This window comes from Callithrix jacchus, chromosome 1, assembly GCF_049354715.1.
Source record: "Callithrix jacchus isolate 240 chromosome 1, calJac240_pri, whole genome shotgun sequence".
NCBI lineage: Eukaryota > Metazoa > Chordata > Mammalia > Primates > Cebidae > Callithrix > Callithrix jacchus.
The window spans coordinates 133,636,395-133,657,914 of NC_133502.1; the positions used below are offsets into that span (position 1 = coordinate 133,636,395).

At 41.0% G+C, this 21,520-nt stretch overlaps 1 pseudogene across 1 annotated transcript in view; it reads right to left on the reverse strand.

Annotated features, from left to right (window-relative positions):
* The window catches only part of LOC144579376 (carboxymethylenebutenolidase homolog pseudogene), a 40,870-nt pseudogene that overhangs the window by 12,458 nt on the left and 6,892 nt on the right, over positions 1-21,520 (reverse strand). The window contains exon 1 of the transcript XR_013526798.1: positions 1-21,520. This exon is cut by the window's left edge and continues 12,458 nt beyond it; it is cut by the window's right edge and continues 6,892 nt beyond it. The product of XR_013526798.1 is annotated as a carboxymethylenebutenolidase homolog pseudogene (transcript).

Consider the following 21,520-nt stretch of genomic DNA (forward strand, 5'->3'; position numbering starts at 1 on the left):
CCTATTTTTACCCTATCCAGATGACTCTAGTGAGTCACTAGTGACACCAGGGACATTTACACTGTTGAGTTCTGCAGAACTGGTGGCATACGAATCTCCCCTCCTAGTACTGGGTGACAGTACTTCCCAAAGGCACCCAGGAAAATCAGCACTTGCAGCTATGACCACTGGCCATGCATCCAGGATCAGGCTGAGGCACATTCTGAGAAAAAAGTTTGAACACGATCATCCGGTGCTTTCATCTCTTCCCCTTTTGGCCACTAATATGGCTCTCTGCCAAGTGTGTAAAAAACACAGCACACAGAGATAGCCTCCTGCAAAACATTCCAGTGAGAGCTTATCTGGCAATTCATCTAAAACAATGGTGACAAAGTAATATCAAACTCAGAGTGCCAGGAAGCCTGCTTCCCTACTTGCAAGGAGATATGGGTGATCATTGTTATTCTAATTAATGACAGTATTCAAAATAACTCACTCTGTGAGAAATTTCTCCATCCAACATGTACTTCCCTTACAGGAAAGAAACCTAACTTCTTGATCCCAGGTCCATAACTTGACCTACTGGAATTCTAGGTGAGAGACACATTGTAATTAAGAAGCAGTATCTGTATGAGTGGTTATAGAAGAAATACTGTAAAACAATCTTATTTAGTTTTCCATGGAATCACAGAAATGAAATCCTATGTGAATTACCTATTGAAAATGACAAGCATTTATTTAGTAGCCTATATTTGGTATTTGATGGGGATGGTGAAGACACACGGCAACAATAGAAAGCTAATTCTTTTGACAGCGTGGACTCTCATTTAAAGATGGAGACTAGCCCGCACTCCATTCTTGCCCCTTTGCCCTCACATATTCTATCTCTTGGGAGTGGCAGATTGATTTATGTGGTTTGAAAACTTGCCTGATCATAATTGTTCTGTACCACACGTACAGACTTCCTGGGAAAAAAAGATGTGATCGCTCATTTTTTTGGTATGCTAGACCTTCTTGTCATATCTTCTCTCCTAAACGCATAAAAATAAATCACTGGTTTTCTTTCCTTGTATCTACATCTTATACCAGCATAGACAAAAACTGGCAAGAGATAAGGGCAACCAACAATATTTATTGAGCAACTAATGTGAGTTCTGTCTTCAATGACCAGTTGGCACTAAAGTAACTAAAATGACAGATAAGTCATTATTATGCACATAATTTCTAGCTCCTCCATGGTATCTAATCTCTGTCTCCTATAGGAATTACACTATATATTCTTGAGGACATGCATCCAATTCCATCCATCCAATGGAATAAAAGGTCTATTTACTCATATTAGCTGACTTGCTTTGCAAACAGCATCAGATAACATGAAATTTATTTTGAGGCTTAACTTACTTAAAGTACACATATCTTAAATGCACAGCTCAATGGATTTTTACATATGTGCATATACATATAAAACCACCCAGATCAAGATAGAAAACACTTTCAGCATCTCAAAAGACAGCTTCATGTTCCCCACCATTAACATTCCCCAAGACAAAATATTATTCTGACTTCTATAATTTTAAATTAGTTTTGCCTACTTTGGGGTCTTTTATATATCTTTCATATCTCTACTTATGTTCAATCTTCCCTCTGTCTTCTTGTACACATGGAATATGGTTAGAATCACTGTTTTCATATCTTTTCCTACTAATTCTGTCATCTGTGTCAATTCTGTATCAGTTTAATTCATTTTTCTCCTCATTATGGGTTGTATTTTCCAGCTTCTTTACATGCATGATAATTTTTATTAAAAGCCAGATATTTTAACCTTTAGAGTGATGCCTATTTTTTCTATAAATAGTCTCGAGCTTTGTTCTGGGACGTGGTTCAGTTATGTGGAAACGGCTGAATTATTTCAGGTCTTGCTTTAAGCTTTATTAGGTGGAACCAGATCTAGGGCTAATATTGTGCAACTACTGAGTTAGTACTCTACCCAATGCTCTGTAAATTACAAGGTTTTATATTCTGGGTGGCAGGGAAAGGAGGCAGTCTGGCCACACAATAATCTCCAAATATTTATTCTCACTAATCTTTTTGGATGGTTCTTTCTCTTACATGCAAGCACCAATAAATATTTGGCTTAAGACTCAAAGGAGTCCTTCTCAAGAATCTTTGGATTTCTCTATCTGCCTAACTCTCATCTCCAATACTCAGCCATGAGAACTCTTAACTACCTTGACTTCCCAGAGTTGCAACTTCACCTCCTGTACTAGAGAAACTGCAGACCTTCACCTGTATTCTTCCTCCAAGCACTACAATCTGGAATCTCTCTCCAGGCTTCACCTACTCTCTTTCTCATCTCTCAAAGATCACTATCTGTTGTTGCCTGCTGTCTAATATCTTGAAAACCAGCATTTCATATATTTTGTCTGAAATCGGTTGTTTCAGGAAGAATAAATCTGGTCCTAGATAAACCACCTTGGTTGGAGTGGAAGTCCTTGTTTTCCCTATTTTTGAACTTCATTTAAATGCAATCATATTGTATATTCTCTTTTGCATCTGACTTCATCAACTCAACGTTATGTCTGGTCCATCCATGTTTTTACATGTATTAGTAGTTTGGTATTGTTTGTTTTAGCTCTTTATATTTCCACCAATAATATTTTTAATTGTTTTAGAAATTAATAATTATCCCCAAAATCTTTCATAAGAATGATCTTAGTAAAAGCTTTCAGAAATCATGGACTTAAATGTTGGGTTTGACTATTGTTAGCTCGTGTCCTTGAACACATCCCTATAGTTATTGGCTCAAAATTAGCTCAAGTGCTTTACACTATTCCATACTCTAAAAATATAAAGTGATTTTAACTTATAGAATCAATGATTCCTGGTTTTCCCTTATTTTCTCTACAACATAGCAGGAATTTGGCATCTACCCTGTTCAAGTAATTTCAATTCTCACAGAAGGGTTCACCAGTGACAAGTGGAAATAAGTACTTTCTAAATACACAGTACTAGGAAACTAAGGAAAACTGTTCCCATTTAGTAGCCCAGATGCTACTGCTCTGTTATCACACAACTAAGGGACTTAACTTCCCCTAGAACTAAGCAAGTTTCAAAAAAAAATCTAGATTATCAGTACCTTTTAGACTCAAAGGCATACTGAGTTGGCTCCAGCAGGTTTGTTTTCAGGACTTCGAAAGACACCAAAAGTTTACTTTATGCATTTTTCCTTTTGCATGTAACTTCCATTATATTCATGAAGTAAGAAATTTCATTTATATAAAAGATGAGCGTGCTCTGATAATTTGGTTATAATGACATTGAGCTCAGTAAAGATAAATACACTGCAGGAGTCTATTCTGCAAATATAAATTCAATTTCTTTCAATGCTTTGAGTTTTTCTTTTTTTCTTAATTTAAGTTGCTGAACATTAATTATTCTAATATCAGATAACAAAGTTTCATCATATTGAGAACAAACTACTCTCATATCAAATGAAAGTGCTTAAGAGAATTTCACTTGAATCAATGTATTCTTTTAAAATAACCTATTGGGTCTTAACTTTTCTCCTCAATGAGGATTCCTCGAGATCTCCAAAGGCACTGGTCTTCTGAAAGAGATCTCCTACTCATCTGCCACTGTCAGCTCTTTCAACCAGCAGCCAGGTCTATGAACCAGAGTTTTGTTTTTTGTTTTTGATCAGGACTCAAAGCAAAATAAAAAGTAAATGCATTCGAGAGTGATGGCTAGTTTAGGACAAATGGAGTTAGACAGCTTCTGCCTCTTGTGAGCTAAACGGCACTGAGAATGTTATTAACCTCTTAGTCTATTTTCTCATCTGTAATAACAGTAGCTCTATAAGGTAACAGGAGACTTAAAAATTCTACATTTGCCATTAAAAAAGGACAAGATCATGTCCTTTGCAGGGACATGGATGGAGCTGGAGACCATTATCATTAGCAAAGTATCACAGGAACAGAAAACTAGATACTGCATGTTCTCATGAGTTGGAGCTAAATGATGAGAATACATGGATGCACCGAGGAGAACAACACACACTGAGGCCTTTTCAAGGGTGGAGGGTAGGAGGAAGAAGAGGATCAAGAAAAACAACCAATGATACTTGGCTTAATACCTGAGCAATGAAATAATCTGTACGACAACTCCTATGACATAAGTTTACCTGTATAACAAACCTGCACTTGCAACCCTGAACTTAAAATAAAAATTAAAAACTTACAGCCAGGATTGGTGGCTCACACCTGTAATCACAGCACTTTGGGAGGCCAAGGCGGGCAGATCACAAGGTCAAGAGATTGAGACAATCCTGGCTAAAATGGTGAAACCCCGTGTCTACTAAAAAATACAAAAATTAGCTGGGTGTGGTGGCACATGCCTGTGATCCCAGCTACTCAGGAGGCTGAGGCAGGAGAATAGCTTGAACCCTGGAGGTGGAGGTTGCAGTGAGCTGAGATCATGCCACTGCTCCACCCTGGCAACAAAGCGAGACTCCATCCCAATCAATCAATAAAAATTCTGCATTTAGGCTTTGAGTACCATTCTTGGCACATAGAGCTCAATTTTAATAGTAATTGTTATTATTAGTGAGTTTGGTTCATCCCTTCATTGGTCCTTCTTTCAGAGTTGCCACACAACTACTGGAGCCAAATAGGGAATTTGATAATCCCCAAGTAAGTCTATCTACTCACTCACAAGTCCAACACACAATGACAAACTTCCTTCAGACAAAAATTCCTGGTTCTGAACTTGTCATATTGCCAGATAGCTTCTTCTGCATCCCATTTGCCTGGTTTTGTTTAATTTTTTTGAGCATTCTCACACTGTAGTGATTTAGGAAAGCAAATTCCAGAATCCAAGTGTCTAAATTTAATCTTCATATACTACCTATCACCTGCAGAACCTGGGCACATTACCTGCCCTTTTCAACTCTGTTTCCCAATCTGTAAAATGGGAATAAGAAAAGTGCCCTGTTAGATTACTGTGAAGACAAAGATTTTGGAGGTAGTAGAAATTTAGCACAAAGATGGCATTTAGTAAGCACTCATTAAACCTTATCTTTTATTAAAAGGTAAGTAATTAAAACCCTATGTTATCAACCAAAAACAGAATTGTTCCCATGTAGTCCGCTATCTGCTGCTAAGAGGAAATTTTCACCTTTCTCTAAGGTAGGAGAAACAGAAGTTCATTAACCAAGAAAATGTTGCTTAAAAAATAAGATGCTTCTTGTTATCTCTTATCTCTCAAACTATCCTGGTCCTCTCAGTGCTACTGTGGAAACAATCTCCTTCTATTAATAATACCTTCTATCAGGTTTATGTAGATATATGTAGATATAATTGATGTGCATATCTCTATGTATATCTAAAGAGCTTCATGGTGATGGAAACAAAAAAAAAGGTGATATGTCAGTTAGATAAACACAGCCTGTCCTTGGAATCATGGCTGCCCTTACAAAGAATTAACTACCTTAAGCTTAGAAGTTCAACTGGAAACAATCCCATGCCTGAACTCCCTTGGCAGAATTATAGAGATCATAAAGAAAAGCTTACTAGCATCCAGCTTTGAGGAAAATCAGGTTGGTTCGATGCTTATCAAACCAATAAGCATCAAATCAACTTAAAAAAATCTCAGTACTGGATTGTGGTCATTTTGCTGAGGTCCCATCCATAAAGCCTTCCTGGAAATTAGAAACTGCTTTAGTAGAATTTAATATTAGTTTTGTCATAGTTTTGTCGTAGTTTTTTCACCCCCTCTGGTGTCCTCTCTGGCACTGTTATTTAGTAGTTGCTTAATATTTTTGCTTTTCTCCTAGGTCTACTATTCTCTTCCAGAACAATCAGACAGGCATCGTTGGTCTTCATCTAAAAGAGACGCAGAGTGCCCTGAAGGGTCAGTGTGATGGCTGACCCCCACGTACCAACTCTGTGTGGTGCAAGATTTGAAGGCACAGGTGCAGCTCCTTGTGTAGGTCAGTGCTCTCCTTTTCTGTTGTCCCTAGTTCTCCCTCTCCTTTTATGTAAGTGGACATATGGATAAAGGATAGTAAACCTAGAGCCTAGAGTGTGGGGTACAGTTCCCCCGTCTTCATTCCGACTCTGCCAGGACCCTCTGCTTCACCCCAGGGTGCTGCCTGCTGTGCCTCTTTCTCCATTCAGAACTCAGCCATTTTTCGGTTTGGCCCATCCTAACATCAAAGTTCAATTACTAAATTGAACCAGATTTCCTTTATCTGTCTCTAAGCCAAATTACCATACACCTCATGGAACTACGGTGGGAGGGTGTGTGTATATGTGTGTTAAAGAATTTTCAAACTTTGGGGGAAATTAAGTTACCTGAATACTGGTTTTATTATTTGAGGCAGAAATTGGCAAAGAAATAAGGCAAGGCAGGAATGCTTGCTTCTGTGAACTGAACTGTTGAGCCTATTACTAATTAAGCCATTGGCAAAAGATAGATAATAAGGGCCTTTCCAAGGATTTGCTGGATCCATAGCTGAAAAGTATGTGTTGTCTGAAACAAAAGAGGGGACTAGAGAAAATGAATAGCATATGGCGGATAAAAATCAGGGAAGTTAACTACTCAGTCGCTAATCTTGATTCTGTGATTTGTAAACCTGAGTTCGCTTGTTTGGGAAGGAAACCGTTTTTTCAACCATTTTGCTCTAGGCAACCTACACATTCTGTCCTCCACTCAAATCCCATAAATGGTATTTAACACTCCTGGCAATTAAAAAAAAAAATGACAGATTCACCACTTTGGAAAATAATTTGGAAAAAATGTTTCAAAAGCCGTAAAAACCCTCACACCCTCTGACCCAGTAGTCTAACGCTAAGGAATTGATCAAGTGAAAGAAGCTCTACATACAAAGATGTTTATTTTTAATGTTTGTACTAACAAAAGCAATGGGGTAAATAAACAATGGAAGATACAAAAGTATGACATAGTTTATGAAATCAATAACATATTATATGGTCACTGAAAATATGTATTAGAAGAAAATAACCAAGACTATTCAATGCAATATTTTAAAATTACAGAATTTTGTATCACAACTCTGGCTAGAACTGCATAATAACTACATCTACATATTGTAAGGCCGGTTGCCTTGCCGGGAGTCAAATGGACGCATTCATCACTCTCTGTGCCTGATAACTGCATCATCACCTGAGCTCATTATCTGGCTTCCCCACATAGCTTCCCCACACCCGCCTCTGCATACCATGCCCAAGCCCATACTCAGCACTAAATTATGCATCCAACCCCTAGCCTACTTTTAAAAAACTCTGAAGAAAAATTTTTTAAAGAAGCCCACCATACCCTGCCCAACAACAGCCTGCCCCGTACACCCCCGGCAGGCCCACTTACCCAAGGTCCCGCCCACCTACCAATGGCAGCTAGTTTCATGTACTTCCTACTTTAACTCCATGTACTTCCTGCTCCTCAACAGCCAGTAGAAATGCCTTCTCTTTGTTTCCCCAGTAGTCAATAAATTGCCTGCCCTCCCCATAAAACCCCACGACCTGAAAAGCCGGGCACGACTTCTCTGCCCCCCCTTGGACCACTGAGGCTTGCCTGGGAGCTGAATAAATTAGCTTTTCACTTTCTTAAACTTGACTCAGTTTCCTCACATTACCTCGGCAACAAATCTTACACATATGATCAGATATCAGAAGAGCCTATGGAAAGTTTTTCATAAGTTATTTTGCCTTTGTTTCTTCTTATTATAATGTTAGAAGAGAAAAAGTATTGGGAGAATATTAAATCCATGCTTATTCATGAATCGAGTTGCCTGAGAAGGGAGTAACTTCTGTCTTGGTAAATCATTCCCACATTCTCAGACCAAAAGGTTGACACAACACTGGAGGTGGGAAATTAACAGACTGCTCTTCTAGAAAGCAAAGAAGCTGCTCATCCCTAAGTGCAGTGATGGATGTTTGTTTTGGCTTTCAGAATTTCTTTTGTTATGGAACACATTAAAAAGAGACCTATGAGAAGCTCTCCTTTGGGGAAACAAAAAAATATTTGGGGAAGTATTAAGTGAGAACCTTACACTTAGCAGTTTATCTTAGAGCTCCAGAGAGGGTCAAATGCTCTTGAAAAATGGCAGCTGGGGTCACTGGGACCACAGCCATCCTCCCAAAGTCCACTGCTTCCTGGTTCAGTGAGAACGGAGTCTCCTCTCTGATGATTTCTTGGGTTCATCCTAACATCAACCAAATCTCTGACTACCAAGAACACACAAAAGAGAAAGGAGCATCCAGTTTTAAGGAAATATCCCAGGATACATTTGCTCCCTGAACATGAAGAGACATTTAAAAAAAGTATTATGGATAATGAGGAGATCAAAGAAGCTGTCCAGTAGGTTGGGCAGGGAAAGGCATGGAAACCAGAGACGACTAGGTTGATTGAGCTTTCCCTCAGGACAAAATGATTGAGGAGAACCTACAAAGGCAAACTTCAAATAAAGTTTAAGAGAGCCGTGGGAAATGATGCTGTTATTGACCTTCAGGAAGGGATCAAGTTGAGGAAGCGCAAAACTCACAGATGACTCCACCCTAACCACAAGCTCTTTTTCCTTCATGTCTTCCCCTGCCTTGTGTGTACATGGTATGAGTGACTCTTAAACCCAAAACAAGAGCCATGGCTTAGGCGGCAACCAGGGAATGAAGAGTGGCACACTAAATACCCATTAGTATCATTTCCTTGCATTTAAATAAAAAAGAAACGGAGGCACAGAAAGTGACATTGCTAAAGGAAACCACTTCTTGCCAAAGCTGATCAGTCAGCTCTGAGGAGCATGAACCAGCGGCTATTTGCCTTTAGTAGGGGACTGAGGTAATCCGACAAAGGTCAACAACCTCTAATAATGCTAATTAGCTTTCTTGATTGATTTTTTAAACTTAAAGAGGAAATAGAAAAAAATAGGTTAAAAAGGTTAATGTTCTTATCCAGAGTTCCAGCTAGATTGTGATTATGGAGATCCCTGCCTCTCATAGGGAAACTATTCATTGTGGTTCCATAGTGCCTAGACGTCTCTGAGACTCATGGTGCTGGGAGAAAATGGGAGAAAAGCTGAGACTGCAGTCGGTAGGGGATATGGACACCAAGGAGGCAGAGAACAAAAGAGGAATGAGAAAGGCTAGCAATGATAATGGAGACCAAACAAGCCACTGCCTCCCAGGGACCATGGCTGCACATAGAAAAATCAAGCAGGCTTCAAATTCCAAGGAAAACTCAAACTCCAGTGACAAACCTAAAACCTTCCCTCAGGGAAACGGAGGAGGAGGATCTGGAGGAGCCAGTATCTAACCAAATTATCTTGGGCAGTTGGGAGACAGCACTGGAATAGCAGATCAGTGCCAGCCCAGGAAGGGTAACCCAAGTTCTCTCATTCAGCAACCCTGGACATGCCACCACAGAAGCAAAATCACCAGAGGTGAGATCAGCATGGGAAATCCCAAGTCACAAAACCTAACACATACACAGCACTGAAACAATGTTAACTTTTTTCCATTCAGTTGTCAGTTTTATTCTGAAATACAAAAAGACACTCCCTCAGCCAAGACTCTCAGAGGTGACTAAAACTCAGAGCCAGGATAGAAAGGGGAAGTTTGGGGCTTCAGAAAGGTTTTTTTTACTTCCCAAAAATCCTTGTGGCTCTCATACGTATGTATATATCTCCCTCTCAAGAATGGGGCCTACACATGCATTTGCAAATGAAGAGGAGACACACCCTAGAAGAGATCTGTGGTTACTGACATACAGAAGAGACTGAGGTACTTACCATCCAATTTCCCAGCAGTGGTAAGTTCCCCCTTCCTGAATTCCTGGACCAATAATAAAGACTAAAAGTTATTAAATAAAAGGCAACCAGAGGGGCCCCCTAAATGACACACTACTGTGGCCAAGAGGCCCAGAACCAACAAAACCTGCAGGACTCTGTCTTCTGACCTGTAGTCCAACCCTCCTGGAACACACACACAGATGAGGCCAGGCTTCCAGTTTGGGATGGGTCATGACAAAGGGCACTATCAGGTTCAAGTACAGAATGAAGACCCATATAGCAGCTACATCAGAGAAACTGACTCCTGGGAGGGCCTTCAGTAAGTGTCACTGCTATGTGCTTGAGCCAGTGTAGAGCAACCTAAGTAGAGGGGATTTTAAAATGGGGCATGGCTGTCTTCGGCATCCCAGTCTGGTCTCCACAACACCCCCATCAATGTCCACAGCCACACAAATCATGCCAGGGTTGAAATATCTCCATTCAGACCATCCATGCTTCTCAAAAAAGGTATAAAGACCAGCTCATCCTGGAGAGAAGCAACCTTCAACAAGGACATCTTCTATAGGAACCTCAGTCACCCTCTCCATCCCCATTGCTGAGAGACCCACCTACCCTGTGTGCAAGTAGCAAAAGCACCAGAAGCAGGAAGAAACCACCTGCCTAGGCCCGCACATCCCTTCCTAGACAGAGCAAGCAAGGAAGGTATAGCAGCAGGAGGCTCTAAAGAGATGCCTCCAGTATTTGATGTGGAACCAGTCTGCCTGCCTTAAGATCCAGCAGATTCATATCCTGGGTCTGGAATCCCAAAGAACCTATAATTTCCTATATAATCACAAAGAAGCACAAAAGCTCAAGAGGAAACATTCCACAAATAGATCAGAACTGCCTTTTAGAGTTTGGTTGCTATCATTGTACCATAAGAAGATTGAAATGAAGTTGGCAAATGGAAAGAGACATATATACAGGCCTATACAGGCAGGATGCTTGCTCAGGTGTTAGCTTCCTACACACACACCCCTTTACGTCTGCCATCTTTGGTATATACCCCAGTCACTGGCATAGAGAAGATTGTTGAGTAAATGAAATCTACTCCAAATGTGACTCTGATTTCCACATCTGCAAGATATAAAAACAAGATCCTAGGAAAAAGGACTTAGGGCAGTGAGGGGATACAATCTGGAACATTTTAAAGCAGGTCCAAAAATAACTAAAATCTGCGCATAGGAAATGGTTGGGCCTGAGAAACCCATCCACTCAATAGGAACCACCAGGCACCCAAAGGCTTTGAAGACCCAGAGCAAATTCTTGTCATTTCTCTTCCTACAAAGCCCCTCGCCATATAACCGGCATAAGTGAAACTGGGTTAAAATACCTCAGTCCCCTACAGGGGACTCTTTCAAGGGGACTGAGGAAACACAAAGTTTCTGTAGGGCCAACAGAAATGTTTCTTAGGTCCCGGTCTCACAAATGACTGTTTTTTCCTTTAATCACAGGTCTGGTCTATGATGATGATCAGACTTCCTTCTTTTAAGTGAGATAACTTAATGTACAGAGCTAAATATGTAGACCTCCAACAAATACGTAATGAGTAATGATATTCATTTTATAGAGTGGTTTTCCTTGGCTTCGTGTTACTATGAACTTTGTTTTCCCGGTAGCACGGTTTCTTTACCTTTTTTATTTCTTACTTATCTCATTCTGTTACAGTATCTCATCTCTGTGTGACGCATTAAATCCTTTTGGGAATAAGGCAATAGATTTTCTTTAAGAACTCATAAAGCCCATTGAGCAGTCTGAAGACACCCGGAAAAGCATGACAGCCATTTACTCTCTTTGTTCCAGGAATGCAGGGCCCATGCGTTTGCACTGAATGAGAGCCTCCTCCTTTTGCTAGCAGGGGCTGAGATAACCTCCACGTTTCCCTTACCAGATGCATCGCTAATCACTCTCTAAGTCTCTTTCCAACTTCCAGCAGAATGGGCTCTAAGACAGGTGCCCAAGAAGATGGATCGGATATGTGATGGACTGAGAGGAGTTCTGGGGAGCTGAAGGACAGTTACTGTAGAAGGACAAGTGGAAGTTAGCCAAAAATGGCAAAAGATAAAGAGCATCCCCAGTAAAAGGGAACAGAAGGCACAAAATGTGGAGACACTGTGTGCTAAGTGTGGATCCAAAGCTGATAGAAAAAGGAGTGGAGGAATGAAAGACAAGTTCAGGGTTATCATTATTAAAGGCTTTGCCACCTGGATTTCTATCCTGTAAGCAATGCGGAGCCAGTGAAGGGTTTTAAGCAGAGGAAGAACTGGATCAGATTTGCATTTTAGAAAAATCACTTTGACAGGGTATGAAAGATTGATCATCTGGGATAGGGCTGGAATCAAGGTCATCCAGACGAAGACCAAAAATAAGTCAAAAACAGTGAGATGCTGAGTAAAGTCCTGAGATGTTTGTAACATCAAATTGACACATTGATGTGAAGGGTATTAATCTCATTCTAGGGATAAACTCATGTCATTCACACTTAAACAACTTATTTGATGGTGGTATCACTCAAAATAGGAGGTGGCTAGTACTGAGCAGGTGAATGGATCCAGATATTGGATAAAAATTGTTTAGATGAGATGCTCAAGATATTTTCCATGGAGAATGATAACGGCTGTTCATATGGCTATGATCATAATTTTTACAAAGCCATATTAATGTGCATTAAAAACTTGGGAAAATGTCTTCAAAGAGAGAGAAGGATAGACAAATAGATGTTAACAGTGACTGAGTCCTTTCAGTATTTTTTGCTCATCTCCACTTTATCAGGCTTCCATTATAATAATGTTTTACTCTTCTATTTAAAAACAATGGCTTTAACTTCAAGAAAGTAAAAAGAAATTACTTTTACCCCAATTTAAAGAAACAGACCTGAATATTCTGAGCACAAAGAATAGAGTTTCATGAATCATGAAATGGAGTTTCATGATTATATCTAAGGCAACCCAGAAAGAGTGCACAGGGTGAGGTGAGAGCTGTAATAGGCCTGTGAGTAACTTCAAAGGGATTAAGCAGGAACAAGGACCTGAGAGAAAGCCTGGATGAAAGTAATGTCCCAGAAGTCAACCTTCCTGAAAACTTTAATGTTCTAGCTGCTAATTTCTTGATTGTAGGACAATTTCTCACCATATTTGAACTCTGCCTTACTGGCACTCTCTGTCTCATAGCCAGAATCTACAGGGTGGTGGAAAACAAATGCTTATAAATAAATGTGATCCTATTTCTCTTTTAGCCACCATCATCTGGACTCCTGCAGAATATGCTCTCTGTGGCATTTTCTTTTAGAATATAATTAGAAAGGGTTTGCAGAATTCATAAAATGACAAGTAAAACTCCTCTTTCATTGGGAGGTTCACTCTCCCTGGCAGAGACCATTTAATAAAGCACAAAAGAAATCCCATCTCACCGGTTTGGGACTGTGGCTGCTTAGACACAAGAGCAGCAATATGGAAGATCAAAAATAGAGTTTAAGAGGGAAGTATCTACTTCCAGCTCTATTAAAAAAAAATAATAACCTTCTCACAAGTGGCCATAAACAGGGAAGTGCCATGTGTCTAATCATCAATATTGACAAGCCTTTAGCGCACCCCCAAAATTGATCCCAGGTGCAGCTGATTATGCAGGACTATAAAAATTTTATTCAAGTATGAAAACTACATAAATATCTCATCCACTTATGAACAAAGCAGAAAGAGAACATGAAAAAAAAATATTTCTGAACTTGTTGGATTTACATCTTTTCACTTATAAAAGATTTTTATTGTTATAATATTGGTGCAATAAATATTTAAAAAAATAATCGGAGTGTTTGCAAAAGAGGGGAGTCATTGCATCTTGGCAAATCTGAGCTCCTAGGAGACAGGAATGAATGGGAAGAGTATCAGAACTACGACGTGAAGAAAATGGCTCCAAAGACCTGAGGGAAGGTGGAGAGAGGAAGTCAAAGATCATTCTTTCCTAAATCCAAAAAGTTACTCCTGTACGTATTCAACAATCACTTCAACATTAAAGTGTTCTCCACGGAAGATTTCCCACTGGTAAGAGACAACTTCCACCATCCCCCTGGAACATAGGAAAAGAAGTTTATTCAACTAAAGCCACAGAATTCTCAGGCCTGCCAATAGGACAAAGAATCTTACAGAAGCCCTGGTGTTTCAGAACTGAATGAGCTTTGATCATCCCCCCTTCACTTATTCCTGTAGAGATTGCTAAAACTTGTACAGTAAGTGAAAATCATCCCAGTTGGCGGTAGGTCATTATCAGCTAACTGTCCAAAATTCAGTAACACACAAGTTACAGTAACAAGTGGACCCTCACATGAGGAGACTTCCCAGAAGCCATTCATGTCACTGCCCAAATAAATTTGCCGGGAAGAAGACTCTTAGAAGAAATGATGCTGTGGAATAAGCTGAGGTGGAATAAGCTCAATTAGAGGTGGTTTCAACACATTTGGACAAAAGGTCCACTGCCTCTTTACTGTGGACCTTTGGGAAGCAACTCCCCACCTCTGGGGCTTCGGCCTTGACCATGCTTGGAGTACATAGGCTTCTCCCTGAACTGCCCACACCCCTTGTGCCTGTGGGGACCCCAAGCTGCAAAGTTGTGGGGATGAGCACCAGTTGGAAAATTTGCCTGAGGGCTGGTGCAGGCTGCTGCAGGCTTACAGCTGGGGGCCTTGCATGTGCTGCCCTGCAAGTGTGACCTGGCCAGTTTCCAAAACCTTTGGTGACTGAGGGCAAGAGCAGTGCATCCAGATTCTCCTCAGAAGTGAGACTTTCCAAAGGAACAATGACTTTTCTGTGCTTTTTCATTTTTTTCTTACTCTGTAGCTACGTCTCAATCTCACCACGCAAGGCCTTCCAGATTAGTCAGGAAGATGTAAACAAAGAAAAACAGCCAACTGTGGTAGACTACCAAGACAGCCAACAAAAATGTGGCATCAGTCAGTATGTAAGCCCTGGAAAATTAAAAAGCTGCATCAGGCTTTTAAAGAAAAGGGTGAGTTGAGGAGATCCTGGCATTCATAATGGGACTATAATGTCCTTCAGAAATGCTGAGGATTTACAGAAACTGCAAGGCAGCCAGTTCCTATTCCTTGAGGGTTTCTCTTCCTACACTGAACATGTCAGGGACATGTTCCTGTATTCATGGCTAGCACAGTGCTTTCCCCTAAGTAGAGACTAAGGTGCTATTGATGCTTTCTTAAAGTCAGTCACTGCCAGGGGCCACCTTGGAAGTCAAAAGGGAAATAAATAATAATCTATGTCCAATCCTTTATTTTTCAAAGGACAGAACCAAGATCCAGTGATAGGAAGCCCCGAAAGTTGAGATCAAGGGAGTAGAGAGCCCAAGAAGTGGTTTTTCTTTGAGTATGAATACGCATCAGGGGATTCTAGCCATTGATGGCAGCTGCCATTGTGAATCGCACTGGCAGGCTCTGGCAGCTCCATGTTTTCTGATAGAAACATGTTTTGTAAGGAATAAATGTAGAAGAAATATGGATATGAAGCTTTTGTCTTAAGAACACATGGAATAAATATTTCCTTGGAAGAAAGGACTTCGCTGAAGGCTCTACTCTGTGCATAGATGCCTGGGAGGATCACAGGGTAAATGCAAGTAAGTGGAGATGAGCAAGAGAAAGAATGAGACTATGATAGATAATGAGGAACCCAAGGACACAGACACAGTAGCTATTAAAAATGAGGGCTGGAACATCCCCAAGAAGCAGTGAAGATTGTCTGAATTAAAATAAAACAAGTGGTCTACAATTAATTCCCTTAAGAAAGGGAAGAGTAAGGGAGAGGAGGAGGCGAAGTTGAGGCCAGAATTAAGCAAATTGAAAGAGGGCTGTTGCAGCCTGCTTTGGCATTCGCGGTAGCAGGACAACAGTAATACCAGGCTTGACAAGGAGAGTGTTCCAGGATTTTGGGGCAGAGACTCCCACAGTTGAAACCTGAAGACAGGGGATGGAAGTAACGTCCATCTCCCCAACAATCGCTAAAATTCTAAGGCATGAGGAAGATCACCTGAAGTAAAGTCTACAAGTGAAATGCCCTCCGTAGTACCTAGTACATAATAGACACTCGGAAAATATGAATGCTTTATAGAGCACAACGGTAACCTATCCCCTTCCTCAAAAACACAGAGAGAGGAAGGGGATAGTTAGACGCTCTAGGAAGTGCAGAATACACACAGAATTCAATTTTAGAAGAGAAGGGAAATTCATTGTTCTGTTACTACTCTCAAGTTTTGGCCTCTGCAAAGCCATTCTACTTATATGCCAAGAAGAAAAACAACATAATCATACAGCATAGGTCAGTTGATTCCAGCTGAGGAAAGGTAGCACGGCCTAAAGTTTATTGAGTCACTTTATGAGGAGACTGCCATAGATTTTCCTTTCTGGAAAGAAAAAAATGCCACCACTAACTTCCTTAAAAGTAGTGAGTCCTCCCCAGGAAGAGGAAGACATCAAGGTAAGAGTGTCACCAAAGCCAGGACCCCTGACTGGATAACACCTTGGACAGTCCCCTCCTACTGCCTGCCTGGCTGCCCCAATGGTCTTCCATGCTGAAGGCACTTGTAGTGCCCTTTCAGTACCTGCTCAAAGAGGGCTTTGCCTGCTCTGTAACCCACTGCATCAAAAGACAGAACAGATGGACCAGGAAGAATGACTCAAGTTCAAGACCAAAACATGAGCAGGAAGGCAATAGCCACTGCCATAGAGAGACCACTGTGAGGTTTTTTTTTGTTTGTTTTGCTTTGTTTTGTTTTGGTTTTGCCTTGGTATGAGCCTCCCAGCATAGTTTAGAAGCTGGAGGCAACCGTGTCTTAAGATCAGGACCACCCTTGTCCTTGGTATCTAGAAACCCACTCATTGTTGAGGCATCCTCTTTCTGGTTCTGGTTCCAAGGGATTCTTTCCTCATCTTTTTATTCTATGAAATTCAGGTTATGTCCTTTATGATTTGTGTGATACACATGTTATTCTGAAGTGAAAACATTTCATAAATTGCCATTTTACTCCTCTTGCCTCCAACAAGAGAGTAAATAAGTTGTGGTTATCAGCAGAAAGGAAAATGAGAAGAGGCCCTGAAGTCTGGTTTGGAATGATGTCCTTTGGTCTCAGACATAAGGCATAGCAGCTCTAGGATGTCAGTCTCAGATACAACCTTCCTATTTTATATAAAGAGATCAGGATTACCTCACACAAGATAATGAAGAAGTAGCAGTCAATCAACGTGGGCAGCATAACAGGTGGCAAGAATAAGTCCCTATGCATTCAGAATCAGGGCAGAATCCCATACCAAAATTGTCAACAGAGCTTACAATAGCCAATCTATTGCTCCTCTTCTAACAGGCTCCATGCCAAATTGCTGTATGTTAGGTAAAATATCATGCTGGTAACATTTATTAAAGTCAACCATAAAGGGAAAAGAAATTTTAAGATGATAGATCAAAAAAATCTGAGACTTGTGAGCTACTGCCCTGTACACTTTCCTTGGAGGATGCTAAAGATTTTAGGCTATCTTTATTTATGTAAGCTCAATGCTTCATTATTAACACCAGCTGAAGGGACCTAGCTCCTTCTTCCCAATTGGCTGCCTCCTTGAGCATCTGCATCTTTCAATTGCAAAAAAAAAAAAAAAAAAACAAACACTAGGGGCTATAGACCTGAAATGGTAGTCCAATTTAGAGAGACCAAAAAGGAAATAGAAAATGGTTGACTCAGAGACAGGGACTGCAGACAGAGTTATTGGGCACAGTGAAGATATGTCCCTCACAATTCTGAGGGATTCATAGTGCCTATTAACAGTAGCAGGAAGCCGATGAGAAGATAAAGACATACCCGAGACTGGGCAATTTATAAAGAAAAAAGGGAAGAGGGTTTAATGGACTCAACAGTTCCATCTGGCTGGGGTGGCCTCACAATCATGGCAGAAGATGAGGGAAGAACAAAAGCACGTCTCACATGGCAGCAGGTAGAGAGAGAAAGAGAGCCAAGTGAAAGGGGTTTCCCTTTATAAAACAATGAGATCTTGTGAGCCTTATTCACTACCATGAGAACAGTATGGGGAAACTTCCCCAATGATTCAATTATCTCTCACCAGGTCCCTCCAACAACATGTGGGAATTATGAGAACTACAATTCAAGATAAGATTTGGGTGGGGACAGAGCCAAACCATATCAATACATATTCCCAGCCACAAAAAATAGAGGATGGTAGAGGATTAAGAGGAGCAGAAAGAGGGCAAAAAACTAAGCAAAGCAAAAGACAAGGATCATATCAAGAAGAAAGGAAAGGAGCAGCCAAGAAGCCAATGCAGAATTTCTAGGGGGAAGTCTAAGCTGGGTCACAGCAATCTCTAAGAGGAAATGAACCTCCAACCTAAATAAACCTCACCCACTTTAGACATATTCTATAGAAGTGCAAATTGTGGCAAATGTATTGCAGACAATAAGCTGAAATGTAAAATCTCCAGATTTGTCCAAATTATAAGATTCTTTCTAGAGGGAGAGAGGAAAGAAGGGAGAAAACAAACAGAAGAGAGCCCCAATTCTCTAGCAGTTTCTTGGGCTCCTTGCAGAAGAAAGACTTGCCAGAACAGCTCAAATCTAACTGGAGCCTCCTGTCCTCTCCAGGCTTGCATGACAAAAGTATTTAGCCAATGCTTGAAAGTTTGGAAATGAAAGAAAGAATCTGAAGACCTCTTCAGGATGAAGAAAGTGAGATTTGAGGCTTCTCTTTATGTAATGGGAAATTTCCTCTATGATAGAAAACTAAATAGTAGTGCATGGATGAATGATAATGCTTCTTTCCCAAACTCAAGACTTGGCATGGCTGAAGAAAAGAAGTGAACTGCTCCATGGAAGTCGAGCAGAGCAGTGGGGAGAGGGTGCCATTCCTGAAGAAGACATAGTCTCTTGTGGAAGATGGCTTCTCAACTGAATCTCAGGAGGCACACGATGGAGCAGATGAAGGCCTCCTGACGAGAAGGAGCCTTGGAGGAAAAGGAAATTCTACTTCCACCCTTTTTTAGTCAATACTTCTAGGTATATGGTCTCCAGAAACGCACCAATTTAGCAGATATCATTATTTCTATGGAAACTGGGCCAAAATATAATCTTGAACTCAATTGTGGAGACTAGTTTCCCAGGTGTGCCTGTAATGTTAGGGGTGAGATGGATCACCAATGGGGACTTTCACTCAGCAGGGTTGGTCTAGGAAACACAAATTTCTCACGCCCTTCTTCCCTTGTGGTATCTAAACCAGAAATGCCAATTCTGTCACCTGTAGGAAGAGAAAGTGGACAGAACTGTCTAACTTTGACCCACAGGAAGGTTTGCTCCCTGTTAACAAATGACTGAAGAGGAAAGAATTGGGAGCATGTCTCGTGACATGACAAGCTGACATAGATAGCAAGGGAGATCCAGAGATTCCATATTGAATACAAGGTCCAAGTTAAATGTCCTGACATACACCCAGAATTGGCCTTAAAAACTGAACCCTCACCCACTTTAGACATTTGTTTTTTATTCTTGGCCTCCAAGACTACTAAAGTGTCTTCTTCCTGAGGGGTTGCTGCATTTTTTTTCTTCCCAGGCCAGGTTACAATCATAGACTCAATAAGAAATACCATAGCCAAGCCCTTTTACTCTTCTGTCTCTGTCATTAAATGACCACTTCCTCTAAGACCCTTCGGCAGCACCACAACTGGGACAGGTACAGAGTGAGCAACTAACACACAGAATCCCTGCAGCACCTGTCCTGGAACCCTGCCCAGCCCTAATCTGAGATTCAGGCTTCTGTAGCAGTCAAGCCCATGATTGAACCTCCCTTGGGTATCTAGCTATATGGCCCCTTCCACATTATTTTGACCCTGAAAGGCTCTGATAATGAAAAACAATTGTTTCAACAATGGGAGGAAGTTACAAGGACGTAGCTTTTAGTTCAATATTTGAGGAGGGAATTTGTCAGTACTGGAGCTCTTCAACAAAAGACTGAACAGACACAGAAAAAGGGTCATGGGAAAGGACTCGAGCAAGATGGCAAGCCACCGTCATAGACGCCAAGAGGGGACTTTTGCCTTAGGTTGTTGGCCTCCATCTTTAAAATCTGAATTGCTAAGCCCCTTTGGAGCATGGACCATGTCTTATCCATCAGCTCCCCGGGGAACCCCTAACGTGTTTTAATTAATCTCTTTATGATCGCACATCCAGTGAGCAGATCATTGGAAGTTGCTCAGAACAGGAATGTTTTATTTGAAAGGGCCCAGCCATCTCATGCCTAAACCTCACCTGTGGACAGAAGGAATTACCAGTGAAATGCTTCTGATTCTAAAGGGATTTCACCCACAAATCCAAAGGCTCCACTTTTCAGGGGGAAAAAAGGAGGGTAGGGAATGTATTTTCAGGGCAACTCAAATCTATGCTCCAGAAAAAAATATTAAGAGATTTTTTTTTTTTTTTGAGATGGAGTTTCGCTCTTGTTACCCAGGCTGGAGTGCAATGGTGCGATCTCGGCTCACCGCAACCTCCGTCTCCTGGGCTCAGGCAATTCTCCTGCCTCAGCCTCCTGAGTAGCTGGGATTACAGTCACTTGCCACCATGCCCGGCTAATTTTTTGTATTTTTAGTAGAGACAGGGTTTCACCATGTTGACCAGGATGGTCTCGATTTCTTGACCCCGTGATCCACCTGCTTCGGCCTCCCAAAGTGCTGGATTACAGGTGTGGGCAAATCCATTGTAACAGTAAACTGACACTTGGAAAGAGTAGGAGTGGGGAATGGAGGTGAGAGACCTATTATGTATGGAGTGACAGTCTCTGGAAAAGGGCTCTGACCCACCAACATTGCTATTTCCCTCTATTCCCGATGAGTGACACTGCCCCACCTATTACAAGGCCTGTTCTTCCATGAGAGATCAAGCTTCTAGAGCAACTGGCCCTCGATAAACCATAGTAACATTTGAATGGCTTAAGTGAGTCCTTTTCCAGGGAGCAGGTTGTGATGGGGAAGAGAGGGGTGAGGTCAAGGCGCATCCACAAAGGAAGACGGTACAGAAGAGGAAGACTGAGGAAAGGGAAGTCTAGGTGCTTAGAAGACACATTTCTCCATTTGATGTAGACAAGAATCAAAATGTCACACAATTTTTTTTCTCATATTTTTAACTCATGTTAACACAAAAATTACCAAATACCATAATTATTATCCCAATAAATCTATAGCTAATCAAAGTATTAAAAATCTCTATTCACACACTGGGGCCCTCACTCAGATACCTACAGGGTGTCTTAACACTCATACATCAGATCTAAACTGCTTTGTTTCCTCTCCATTCCCCTTGCTCTCCTTGATCTGTCCTGTCTGTTTACCTGCATATTTTTTATTGTGCTGCAGAAACAGAATAAATGTCCTCCTTTCCTTTTCCTTGCTAGTCAAACTCTTTACTTCATCCAGTCCAGTTGAGACCCTTTGTCTCCCTAGACCAACTCAGACTATCCCACGTCAATTGTCAATCATCCCTCCTCTGATATCCCCGAGTACTTCATTGATACCACTAAAATCAGCACTCATTTTGAGTGCTTCTATCCTTTCCTCAGTTCAGAGGAAGCTCACCCATGGCAAGGAGCTGGTTTAGGATGAAAATGGATGCACTCAGTCTTTTTTCGTCCTGCTTATGTTGTGCTCTGAATCTGTT